The sequence below is a fragment of the Carassius gibelio genome, chromosome B15 (assembly GCF_023724105.1).
Source record: "Carassius gibelio isolate Cgi1373 ecotype wild population from Czech Republic chromosome B15, carGib1.2-hapl.c, whole genome shotgun sequence".
Taxonomy (NCBI): Eukaryota; Metazoa; Chordata; class Actinopteri; order Cypriniformes; family Cyprinidae; genus Carassius; species Carassius gibelio.
Genome location: NC_068410.1, coordinates 11,221,318 through 11,235,253, shown reverse-complemented (window position 1 = coordinate 11,235,253; position 13,936 = coordinate 11,221,318). Strand labels below are relative to the sequence as shown.

At 37.6% G+C, this 13,936-nt stretch overlaps 1 protein-coding gene across 9 annotated transcripts in view; it reads right to left on the bottom strand.

The window, feature by feature from the left end:
- Window positions 1-1,629: 1,629 nt before the first annotated feature.
- Window positions 1,630-13,936, bottom strand: part of brip1 (BRCA1 interacting helicase 1) — a 53,789-nt gene continuing 41,482 nt past the window's right edge. For all 9 annotated transcript variants that reach the window (XM_052576928.1, XM_052576920.1, XM_052576925.1 and 6 more), the window contains exon 24: window positions 1,630-1,867. The gene's annotated coding sequence lies outside the window, so the exon portion shown is untranslated. The remainder of the gene's footprint in view (window positions 1,868-13,936) is intronic.

The window sequence follows — 13,936 nt, the reverse complement described above, 5'->3', positions numbered from 1 at the left end:
AATCTTTGTAATGCAACTCAAGCTATTAAATATTAAAAAACCTGACCCTCTACCATAATCAAATGATAAAAATGATGTGTATCAAAAATACATATCAGATTTACAGCTCAGATTAAACCTGGCTCAGAAAATACTCTACAGTATTAAATTCTCTTCATCATAAGTAGTGCTGGATTCTTTTTTCATATTCTTGCACATATTTTGTGTCTAAGCACCTTGTGAAGTGGTGAAGTTGCTCCAGATCCCATCTCATCAGAAAATAACCGTGAAATCTTTAGCTCAGTGGTCTTGAATGGGTCCTTTGCTTTTCCTTCATTTTCGTTGGACTGTGTCTGTCCGGTTTAACAATATATGGTAGAAGAGAAGTGTTAGAGTTGTGAGTCTGGCACCAAATCTTTGTCCAAATTTGTTCAATTAGTGCAATGCGACATCAGAGAATAAATTACAACCAGATGGAAGCTTAAAGAACGATCATTAAGAAAGAAACAGAACTCATCTGAAGTCCAAAACTGGCTGGGTTGGAAATCCTTGAGAGGTCGACAATGTAAAACAGCTTCTGCGGGCAAGCAGCCACAATTCAAACTCAAAGAGAATGGTGTATCACTGGTATTGCGGTTCTAATGAATGAAAACAGGATGTGTTAAGGGAGCATATAGTGGTAAATTTACTCACACTACTTCATCTAAAATGGGAAAACTGACAAAAAAGAAAGTTAATTCAGCATGTGGCTAATTATATCCATAGATATTTCAGGCTTTTTGCACACGTTGAATAAACTGTACCTTTTGTAATTTCCTATAATGAATTCATTATGTAGCATGGTTTCCAAGGCCTCCTGTTTGAACACTTGCTTTCTGCAGTCTATGTGACCCTGAACCACAAAAGCCAAAAAAACATTATATGGGTCAAAATTATCGATTTTTCTTTTATGGCAAAAATCATTAGGATATTAGGTTTTGCACTCTTTGTATCAGTTGTATCTCGACCAAATACTGTCCTATCCTAACAAACCATACATCAATGGAAAGCTTATTTATTCAGCTTTCAGATGATGTCTACACTTAATGCTGTTTTTTTGGTCCAGGGTCACATATACGATGCTAAATTAACAAGACTTAATTTAAAATTGAAAATAATGATCTACAGAAAACACTCAAAATTTAACTCACCTGAATGTGTTCGAGTCAGAAATGTCAGATGTGGTATTTATGGACCATTGGACGATAATTGGTTGCGTTGTTGAGACATGTTTACTTTGTTGCCATGCTGTTACTCACAATAGAATCTGACTTAAATGATCTAATTAATATCTAAGGATGATTTTAAGAACAAATTTATTAGAAAATAATTGCTATTTTAATATCAGCTACCAGTCGTAAGAAAAATAACAAAATATAAAAAAGGGGAATATTGTTTTGGACGTGTCTATTTTTATTTTATAATGGTTCGCCACAAGAAATATGCTCTAATGTATGAAATAATATTTATAATAATAATAATAATACTAATAATCCACAATTCTATAATGAATATATGCTAATGTTACAACTAAACAAAACATTGGATGAGAGTATCTGCTAAACTACAGTATGTTTTACTTTCGATTCATTGATGAACAGAAGTGCTATGTGTGATTTTTGTGACTTTATTTAACTACAATCAACTAAAAAATTAGCTGATTTGTATAAAGCAGGTTTCCTCAGAACATAAGGGAAGAACACAGTCATAAAAAATATTGCGATAAAAATAAATTGTGATAAAAATAAAAGGGACATTAAAAGGCAAATGGGAAATGCAGTTGATTCCTCCGAATGGGTCCCATGGTATTGATTGTAGAGAACTTGACTGCTGATGAAACTAAGCAGATCTAAGGGGAAGGAAGGAAATGAGAACATCAGATTCTGGCTCTTTGAAATGCTCCAAAAACATTTTGATTTACATGAGTGATACACAATCCAAAAATGAATCCCATAAAGTACCAACAGAGTAATAGAACATATGAGCATGAAGCAAATAGCCATTGTATCATACATAACTTCAATGGAGAGCTGTTCTGTATTTGACTGGGTTCAAGTACAGGAAGTGTCATGTGGTACTTTAATATGCTTTTAAAAACTGAAACACTCTCCCTTACCAAATCCCATCTGATAAATCTAGGATCACTTAAAAAGAGCCCTCATTGTCATCTGATCAAAACTTAGCCGGTCTTTTTTTTTTTCTTTAACCAAGCTTTGGTAGCACATAAAAAGACAAACTGGACCTATAAGATTCATGCGATTTAACTTTCCACATAAAAAGTCGTCTATCTCCATTAAAACAGAGCCAGGTTTAAGCCTCTCATAGAATACTCCAGCTTGTAGTATCTATCTACATTGAGACTCGGGGGGGCATCTGGAACTCATTGGAGGAGATCTCCCTTGCCCTCCACTTGCAGCTTTCCCACTGTCGTCCCTAAATCCTGTCTGAGAGCCGCCTTGGCAAGGCAACTCTCTGACCCAGCAGCTTAAGTCACTCCTCCTTGTAAAACGTTGGAAATCAGCTCTTCGAAGGAGCACTCAGAAGCACGCTTTAAATACTTTGAGGAGATTTAATATCAAGTCCATTATGGCCTTTCTGGAGCCCAGTAAATAGTCAATTAGTGGATAATTCTGATTCGATCCACATGCAGCCAGATCCGCTGGGGCAACCGGACAGCTTTGCATTCAGAGGGCCTGCCAACACTCTCGGGAAAAAAAGGGGGTGACTGAAACGGGAGGGGCACCTCATGTAGCCCTTTTTGTGCCTCACCTGCCCATCGCAGTAGGCATAAACGCTGTCAAGTCTAAGTTGCTTTTTGTACTTTCGGTGACTTTGGAATAAAAACAAAGTCATAATCCCTCAAGCTGGAGTTGTTTGTGGTCTTGCTGCATTGGAACTGAGGGGGGTTGACTGATCTCAAACAAGAGGGTGGGCTTCAGGGGGGAGGCCAAATTGGGAGATTCAGAGGTCCAACTCAAGGCGGTATCCCTTGATCAAAAGGTACATCTGGTTGACTCCAATAAAACATAAACCCAACTGTAGAAAATTGGGGTCCAACATTGCTAAGTGGCTTTGGATAAAAGGACCAATAAAAATTAATAATTGTATAATATACATACCAGTTTGGTGGATGGATTAATCTTTTATCCATCGGATTATATAAAGGCCTGTGAGGTTGATATATAGTGTGCTGCGATGGCAGAAGAACACAGGCAACAAACAAGCTCAAATTTGGGCCTAATTTTTATAAAAGGCTATTTAACCAATCACAACAAAGCTTCACAAAGTGAACAATGTTGATCTGTATCCAACTACATACTTCACTGGAATACGAAGATTTTCTAGAAAACAGGATATGATTATAAAAACTGCTGCGGTTGGATTTGAGGACTACACATACATAGTCTTCACATTACCTCATTGTGGCATCCCATTTGCTGGCCAACCATGGCTTAGCATGAAAACCTGTGCGGGTGCAGAAAGTGCGGTTTCTGAATGGCAAATTAAGCGTTTTAAAGCATGATACGTCTTTGTGCACTTCAATACTCCACCTCTGCACTCTCAACAGAGTTTCTGTTGGGTCTAAAGAGCCAATCAGCTGTTAAAACACCAAGGGCTGCCCCTTTCTGAAGCCCTCCCCCCAATCTTAACCCAGCATCTTAGAGCGTGTGCAGAGAACCAAAAGGAAAGGCAGGAAGTGTTGCACTGAGTAAACCAACCAGCGAGAGGATTGTTGCAGCATACAAATGACCTATAAAGCAACCAATCAATGATTAAAGTAGCTGAGTCTGCTTACCACTGTATTTTATCAGTGATAGAGCAGCTGTACAGATCAAAGGAAAGATTCCTCAGATTCCTTAGTCACATGACCAGACACACAATTAGGCATTGCTGGTTTTGAGAACAAGGTGCAGCATTTGATCTTGAGGGGGCCTCCTCGAGTACACAGCATCTTAGTGACGAAAATGCGTTTACAACAACAGATTCCTTCCTTCCACAGGTCCAACTCCCACATCAGAACTCCTTTAAAGGCATTAGTCATTTAAGGAAGTGGAAAACCAATTTGTTTAAGCTCGAGACACTGTTTATGCTTACCTCATTTGTACCAGTTCTGTTACTACAGCACATATTCCGTTTATTTGACCAAAATAACAAATGAATGAAGTCAAGACTTGACAGAAAAGACTCAATAGGGGCTATATGGTGTGGAAAGTACTTTGGTTTAATGAATATGGACAGGTCTATTCAAATAGACAAGGTATTGTGTGTAAGGAAAGGAGAATGCCTGCCAGTTTTCAACCATCTAGAGTGCCAATCCCCTCTACTGGCTGAGCAAGGTTACTGCAGAGCCATTGAGGTGTTGGACAAATAAGGTTGTAATTTAATGACACTGTTTCTGTGACAAGTTATTGGTTATCCATATTAAACAAAACAAGGAAGAACAACGTTGGAAGTGAACATGTAATGTTAAGTTTAAATGGATAGTAAGTAATTGGTGACAGAACCTGAGGCCCGTGTCTTCCAGAATCACTTCTGTCACTTATAATGTTGCTCCCAGGAAAGGCTGGCAATCCCATAAACTGTGAGAGAAGATCTTGGGATTAGCCTGGAAAAAGCAACTGCAAAGCCCCTGGCTAATTCATTTGTCCTCTTTAAAATCCCAATTGAGATTCTTTGCCTCCCAAGACCTCACCTCCAGCTGATGCCTATGCACAGATCAAGTGTTTAGTTTGACAAATACAGCTTATGGAAGATCAGGCCGCCAGTGACAGACAGAGCAGGCAGAGGGGATAAGACCATCGAAAAGTGATTACCTGGCTAAAGGAGGAGCATAATACAACCTTGTTTGTCATTTTGCACGCTTTGCTAAGCAAAGCCTGTAATGCTAATTAGCCAGATCCACTGGGCAAATAAAAATAAAACTAAAGCAGATTGGATTCGTGAGTCATCTGCCACGTCCACCTGTGGGCTTTCTGGAAAACTCACAGTTTCAGGGTAGCAGCATACGCAATCAGTTTAGTACAGAATACGACACGTTAAACGAATAAGGATGATGTTCTGGAATCAAAGTAGATAAAAGCCATTACAGAAATCATTACACATTGAGATGGGACAGAAGAAAATCAAGCACTTTTCTTACACGAAAATATCATTTGTTTAGAAAAACAGCCGAAAAACTGCAGATTTGATCCATAAGACACAGTAATTAACATTTTTCTTTTTTACTTTGAAAAACAACGTGGAAAGATTTCTCCATGTACAAAAGAATCACTAATGTATATAAATAGTTGGGAGACAGATCTAAGAGTATGCGTTTAGCACAAACAAAATTTGAATTTAACAAAGGACAAATGTACTTTTCCGGGGCATTTGGCCAAAAGCGATGCCAACTTGTGGCGCTGTATGTGCCCTAAGCCTGCGATGGAAGGCAAACTAGAGGATTAAGGTCCTCAGTTAATGCTCAGAGAGTCTTTACAGGTGATTTGAAGCTCATCCATGCTGGCTTATGTAAAGCTGTCCTGAGCTGATATGGCACCTTGGTGGGAACAGGTGTCTACTGCTTCATGTTGACAAGCTGCACGAAAAAGTGGGCCTGTGTAGTGGCTATACAGGAAAACCACATGCATTAAAGGTCTTTTTTCTAAATCAATAAAATGTTCTAAAATGAAGCTAATAAAGCATTAATATTTAGTCAGTATTTACTTGCTTACTTTACTTAAACCATTGGTTTCTGAGCATTCATCAGCATTAAAGTTCAACAACAACCCGAATTTCAGCTGGGAATTTTCTGCTCAGTCTTGTGTAGCTTACCTTCGTGCCCTCTAGTTTGTTTTGACTCCCTCCAGAGGTAATGAGGGTAAACAAGTTAAGATTACATATACTGTTAAGATTCAAAAGATAAAGGGAGCACACTGTATTACATCTAAATCAATGTTTCTACCTTTGACAAGCAGCCAAGCAAAACAGATAAAGTGGCAATTCACATAGGCATCTGCGTTGAGGCTCGGAATGAAGGGCAATACACCTTCATGTCGTGCTTGGACACCATTGAAACACTGCAGGAATGGTGGGTATGTGAAGAACGCTTGAAAGGTCACAAGATTAGTGACCGGTCGAGCTGTCATCGTCACGATCAGTGCCAGTGAACACATTATCTTTCTCATACCCTTATGTGTTTCAACAGGCCTCATTTTCAGTATGGTGGGTGGTTGTATATTAGTAGAAGTGCTATGCAAACAAAGATGCCAAGGTTAGACCACTCTTAATGAGTTTGAAAAGTCCTAAGAGAGCAGAAGAATGTTGTTTCAGTCACAGACGTGTGTTTACTTCAAGTGCTATTCAGGTCATAATTTGTGTGTTTGGTATGGCTTATAGACATAGAACAAAAGAAACAGCTACTGAAGCAAGAAGGGCTTTCTATATGAGCTGCTGCAGTGGCCCAAACCTCAAATAAAATTCTTCACATCAAATGAGCAAAATTCAAGTTTACTGTATGAATTCAGGTTTCTCACTCACTGATATTTTCAGCTTTGGGCAGTTTCTTAGCATAATTTTTGAAACCCATCAAAATAACAATAGAATGGAAATAAGATTGCCTAACCCTTTTTTTATACCAAAGCTTGATTCTAATCTTTAAACCTCACAGACAAAACCAGCAAAACAATTTTTCCATTACCATCCTTTCACACGAAACGCAAATCATCAAATGGTATAAACTGTAAAATACGGTAACTCTGAGAAAGCTTTAGAAGTGTAAAACATATCAGATGGCTGTATGAAAAGGCAAATATGCTGCAGGCAGTGGAATCAGTGCTGAGAATGAGATTCCAGTTCACAGACTGTTCTCTGATGGCACAGATAACTGTCTGCCACCCAAGACAGCAAATTTGATTACTTTGTAGCAAACGCAAAAAGACAGTCTGGATTGTAATGTTTCTGCAGCTGTTAAGATTTTCTTAGATGTTCCGGATATATTCAAAACCATGTGAAAAACAATGAGAAAAAAAAATCAAAAAGGAATTTGTACTGAGGCAGTAGAGATGTAGCAGAGATTTCTAAGTCTGCGTGTCATTCTAAATTAAAATGTGGAGGGAAATTTGGACTCCTGTACAAGGCTCAATTTATATAAATATACATAAATCTATTTTATATTTTAAATATAAAAAGAGAGTTTAAAGTACAACTAAAATAGAACAAATTTATTTTTTAAAACTAAACTAAACAATAAAAAATTATAATTATGAACATATGGTAAGGTATGGTACCACCTCTAGTCAACCAAGTCTGATTAAAAACAATGACTCTTCCACTGGAGGTTGATACGTCCACACATTTGGCATGTTGTCCCAACATGCTTTAATATCTTATAAAAAATCTAACCTTTTGACAGGCTGAACAAAGCATGAAAACACATTCCTTTCTATAGAATAATGCTACTTTAGTAGTGAAATCAACCATGAAACTTGCTGCTGAAATAGTTTAACGTGTCCATGCATTTTGTAACCGACATGGCACACCATTTATGCTAAATAAACAGCACTGTGTCAATCACTTGCATGAACCAAATGACAAATAAATCCAATTACACAACCTCCTCACCATTAATTAACAAAAAACGCAAGAACAAAAGAAACGCGACCCACTCAGGTCAGGCTAAAAACACTAGAGAGTGAGATTGACAGTGGGCAAACAGGGAAACATACCACATAATACCTCTCGACTTGTCTTTTAGCATGGTCTTTTGTTTCCCACTTTATTTGTTAATCATTTCTGAATTAGACAAAGCAGTCTGATATTTCTTTTACTCTTTCAGACATGCTGACTAAGTTTTTCCTCTCCGGTTAGGTACAGTTTCCTGACTATCATGGATTACACTCTCAATTTTGAAAGGGGTCATATTCTCAGTGACCTTTGTATATGGCTCAGGCCTTTATCTTGTCATCTTACACACCAAATGCAAGGCATGTCAGGTCAGGTGCAGTGTGGTTTGGAATCTGACACTGATGGATATCGAGAACGACTGAGAATGTGACCTCAAGATCTCATCACCTGATATTAGACCAGAATGGGGCGGAGCTTACGGTGGTTGACTTGGCCAACGGTGAGAAGAGATCTTTGGTGCAGTAAAATATAACTGATGCACAATGATAAATGCATCATTTGCTCTTTTAGGTCACGTTCTCTAGGCCAGTGTGATTCGTTTATAAATTAGCCAAAGGGCAGTACGAGTCGGGTAAGTTGTTCTATCCCCCAACTGACGCAACAGCTTGTCTCCTTCAATTCTTCATTCTCATCCGGATTGAGCCGGCAAACATCCTTGTGTCACAAGAGTGGACTATCGCCGGGTGTCTAAAGTGCAGGCTTAGTTGACATCCTGTCAGTGTACAAAACATGCATGGCAAACAATCTGTTCGTGCATGAAGACGATTGAAAAAGCATGTTGTGAACTCAAAGCACACACAAATCTATAAATAATAAATCCATTAGTGGCCAGTTTGTTGAAGCTTTTAGGTTAGTTTTTACCAAAATATATGTATGAACCAGAAATATTACAGCAAAAACAATCATTTATAAGTGAAAGCATCACATAAGCTGTTGAAAATGGATGAATGATCCTAAGATAAAACAAACACTCTTAGTCCCTCTTCGTGAGAGAAAGTATTAACAGTACTGTTAGTAGCAGGTGGCACTCTCTCCGATGAATCACTTATTAATATTTATCTTTTGCTTAACAGTGAGAAGAAAATATTGAAACATAATTAACTATTTATTAATGGTGCTAATCTAAATCAATAAAACGCTGAGCTGGAAAACACTTTTGGTGAAGTCTGACTAGATATAAGCTTGGTGAAGCCTGTAGAAACATACATCTCTAGCCTCTCCCCAAACTCATGGCTTTGCTCACTTCTCCCAGCTTCCCAGTACCCACCCTTGTTTGCTCTTTGGATTACTCTCATAGCTTCTGTCCCATTGGTCTTTGTGTTGTGTGTTTGTGTATACACTATGAGCACAAGAGTGAGAGAGCACACAACTCTTTTGTTCAAGTGACAACATGTGTGAGAAGGGGAATCCTTAGGCTTTCTCTGTTTTTTAGCAGTAACACCCTTGCTGTCATTAGAAATCTGATTGCTAATATAAAACATCACTCTAAACTTCAAGTTTTAAAGAGGCTCAACTGTTAGTCGGGTAAATATTGACTGTTAACAATTAAATTTTGGTTCATGAGCAAGATTAAGCGGAGCTATCAAGCCAGAGGCTATTGTGTACAGCGCAACAGAGGAGGAGACATCCATGACATAGAATTGCGTGACTCAAAATCATTTTTATTCCTTTGTCATCAGAAAAACTGTTTGCTGTTGAAAATCAAAGGCGAGCAAACATACCTTACCGTGTGAAGGAAACACTGCATCTGATCTCACCTTTGCTGTCACTAATAGACACACTGGGATGTTGAGGCTCAGTTTTATCACTTATGAACTTATGGTATGTTTAAGGATGCTACAGTAAAAGTACTGTAATAACAGCTGCAGCTAAAGCTGTAACCTTGGCATACACACAGTGAAAAAATATACAAAATTTTTAAGTGCAAAGTATGAATTAGCATAGAATCTATAATATTTTACAGAAAAACACAAGTACTTGTACATCCAGCAAATGCTACACTTATGTTTTTCTGCACAAATTAACAAAATGTTATAAAAAATACAGTGAGAAACCATCTTTATTTTATTTTATTCCTAATATTTTTGTAATCGATTATGAATATTTAAGTGTTATGGCTGTAAAATGTAACAAAACACCCAAATATACATAAATTATATAAAAAAAAGACTTTTACGGCTGCAGAAAATATACGTTTGATACACTTTTAAAACGATCAGTTAAATTCAATTTAATTTTTTTTTTAATATATCAAAATTATTATAATTTAAGTTATGTTAATATATAAAAAAATTGCTTTGTATTTTCAGAACTGGACATCAGGATTAAAACACCAGGAGATGAATTTAGGCCTAAAAAGTTGTTCTGGTCTAGAGATGGGCATTGAAGGATCAGTGTTTGCATGCTTTCAAGATGATGTTAGCTAACACTTATGAAACAACAAGTCAAGTCCCCCTGGGAAACCTTGTTGTTTTAGACACTCAATTAGTTTTGGGGGGTCAGCAATGTGTGCTTTCTTTTCATTTTCTTTGCCTCTTCAGCAAGACGTCCTTATAATCTTCCCTTACACACTTTAAAACTCCAAAATCCTCCCAAGTACGCCAGAACACAATAGCCTGCTCCGGTAGACAAAGCATTTTTGGTGAAAACTGCTAGGACAGACGAATGATTTGCCTGATACAAAGGAGGGACATTTGCTTGTGTTTGCATTGCTGATTGGTGGAGGATTCCAGGAGTTTGAACAGCCGGTACTCTATGAGACGAGATTCAGAAGCAGATGTCCTCGCACCATTGGCGAACTTACATATCATCCACTTAGCGATAAGTAAATCTTCACGCGACTCTCCCAAATCGTAAAGAGGAAAGTCCATCTATTTGAATAAACATAAAGAGGTGAGCAGAAGTGTAAGCGGACAGTGCCCCCTGTCTGCAATCAAATGAGATGTAAAATAATGGGGTGAGAAGGCGTTTACTGATGGTGAAAAAAATGACAGGGTGAAGTGAGCATGTTGGTGACACTTTGGCGCTACCAAAGAGGAAGGTAATTAGAAACAGCGCAACTATCCAATCGGCAAACTCAGAGATGCACTGTCCCTCCTCCTTCCTTCACTTCACAATTGGACACATGACTGGAGATGCACAACGGGGAGCTGAAGCCTCACGGGCAAAAAGTGGGTCACGAATGAAAGCCAATTAACAGACAATGATGGCGCCATTCATATAAAGCACCCTAAAAATGAGGTTAATGGATATATCTGGGTCATATTTGCCCACAAAGATACTAATATAACTCTAAAGCCAGGAAATGGTCTGAACGTGACAGGGTTAACAGCTTCAGTCATATCTGTGATGATCTTACCTACCTCCCAGTGCACTGGGAGTGTGTGCTACGTTCACACAGCTGGTGGAGACACCTCTAAAGCTCTCTTTGTGTCTATGTCAATAATCCTGTTTGCCTTCTCATTATCCCAAGCTTTAACGCCTCCGACTCACCCCTAATTCTGCAAACGGCCTCAACAAAGATAGAGCTCAGCGGCGCTGCAGGATATGTGTATGGCAATTATCAACATGTTCTCGTTTCTAATGGCAATTCATTGTCTCTCATGGTCTGGGTGCAAACGTTAACTCATAGGAAAGCAGAAGAGGATCGCGAAGGCTTTATCACATGATGACAGAATTGCTGTCACATGACCCCTCTTGGGCCTTTAGGAGAACGCAGTTCTCCAGCCAATCCAAGCATGTGCCCTCTGAGGTCATACACAGAAAACATGTCCTGCTTTTCATAACACACCAGCAGTACACAGCCAGTGAGCTGCTATGGAGTTCAAGAGTGTACAGTTGACATCACAGCTTAAATCGATGACCATGTATGAGATGATTGAGCAGAAAAGGAGGCAATGAATGCCAGTTGTGCAGAAGCATATTTGTACATATTTATGTCAAGCAGAGACAGCTGTGCTTCTTTGTTGTGACATGTAAACTGTTAAAATCCTGCTGCAGTCAAAGATGTCATCAGCTTTTCAAATGACTATGAAAGGCAGGATGTAGATATTGTAAGACAAAGCATGTAAACCAGACTATGCTGGGAAAACAGAAATGATGTGGAGCATACTGCCATCTACTGACCTTTAATGAATGAATGAATGAATAAATAAATGTCCTAACATATTAGTAATGAATGAATGTATTTAACTAACTATTTAAAATGGTTTCACAAAATGAGATACATATATAAACATTATTTTTCAAACAGGTCAAGTTTTTTGGGTGATTTTGTAAAATAATTACTTTTATTCAGAAAAAAAATATTAAATCGATCAAAAATGATATTAAAGATATTTATTATTTTACAAAATATTTGAATTTCAATTTTAAATCTATTCATCAAATAATGTGAGTGAAAAGTATTGTGTTTATTAATATATTATTATATAAAAATAGCATTAGTTAAAATGATTTGATTGATTACGTAATGCTGAAGTCTGGAGAAATGGCATCTGAACACTTACAGGAGTTTTCAGGAGACAGCTTTGCCATCACAGGAGTAAATTACTTAAATTAAAATAAAACAAACGGTCATTTTAATTTTACAGTTGTCTAAATGTCATTTTAATTGCTGCAAATGAATGAAACTATGGTGAGCATTGAAAAAAAAAAAAATATATATATATATCTTACCAACCCCTATTTACAATTTTAAAAATAAACATACATAATAGCTGTAAATCACATTCATTGAAGAAAAAAAAAAAAAAAGTCAACCAGAAACGGATTGGCTTGGTTTTCAGCAAACAAAAGAAGAAGTGGGAGATGCCGAGTATGAGAGCACCTCAATCTTTATAAACATAACTGAAAACAAAGCTTATCACTGCACTTTCCTGTGTTCTCAAAAACAATGCTTTGTTGGGTGTGATTGCAAAGTCAAAGAGAAAGCAAATACAGGTCGTAGTGCGAATAGACGGCCACAATACATCAGAGCAGCGCTTTAATGTAACACCTGCTGTCCAGGCCTGCAAGTCATTGTGCCCCTAACAAGGCACTCAGGGGCATAAAAGTGCAGTGCTCCCTTGTCGCTTTTGTGGCCAGCTATGGTGGTGTTTGCTTTCGAGGTGTTCTCCTGGTGCGACAGCGATGCTCTCATTGTCAGAAAGCCCATGGGCTTTGTGCGCTGACACGCAGAGGAAGGGAGGGGAGCTGCAGATGCGTGAGTGTTTCTGGACCTCGGCCAATGGAGCTTCAAAACAGTGAGAGGCACCTGTGCTGACACCTCCCCTTGTTATTTTACATAAGTAATCCCTCGCTTGCTAAAGCATACAAACTTCTGAGCACGGATCCTTTCACTACAAAAGTGCCTTTCATCCTTTTGGAAAAAGACAACACTGACTTGTTTTCAGTTTCTAAGGTATCACCTCTCTTGTTGTTGCGAAGATTCTGGCTTGGGGCTGTTCTGACACCATTTAGTTTTTTGGGTGTGATTCCTGGTACTAAGCTGGGAGATATTGTATTAAAAGTGATGGTATTTTATCTCTTTGACTTGGGAGTCACACCTGCTTCTGATCAACTTTTATTTCACTGTGAGGAAATCTAACTTGTTACCTTCCGCAACACTTCAAAATAAGGTTCAATTTGTGACATTAGTTAATCTAACTTCTAATCTTGAACTAACAATAAACAAAACATGTAAAGCATTTCTTAATCTCTGTAAATGGTAACCTATATACATTATTTTTTTACATTTCCATTTTTCATGCATTTTAATAAACTAATAACTGCAATATTACAGTGGAAAAACAATGTTACATTGGCTAACACACAAAACAAAATGCAATAAACAAAAAACCTAATAAATTAACGAGTTTGATTTAATAAATGTTTTGGGTAAGTAAACTGTTTTTAACTATTTTCTGAACAAGCTGAACTTTTAAAAAAGTACTTTTAAATTAAGAACAGAAATAAATAAATTGAATAAATACATGAGCATTAGCCTAGACTAAAAAATTTTATAAAAAGAGAATTACCCGGACACTTAATAAATTAACCAATGTTAATGAATTGAACATTACTGCAAAATGGTATTCATTCTAAGATAATGCCAAAGTTTATTGCAGAAGAAACTTGAAGTATAAAAAAAAAAAGAAAAGTCATGCTTCAATGAAGTTGTAAAAATTTAAAGTCAACTACTTAGGAAAAAATGCGCTTTAAATTTGCGCTGAACGCCATGCTTTACACAGCCGCGCTTCAGATGGCAATTCATTAG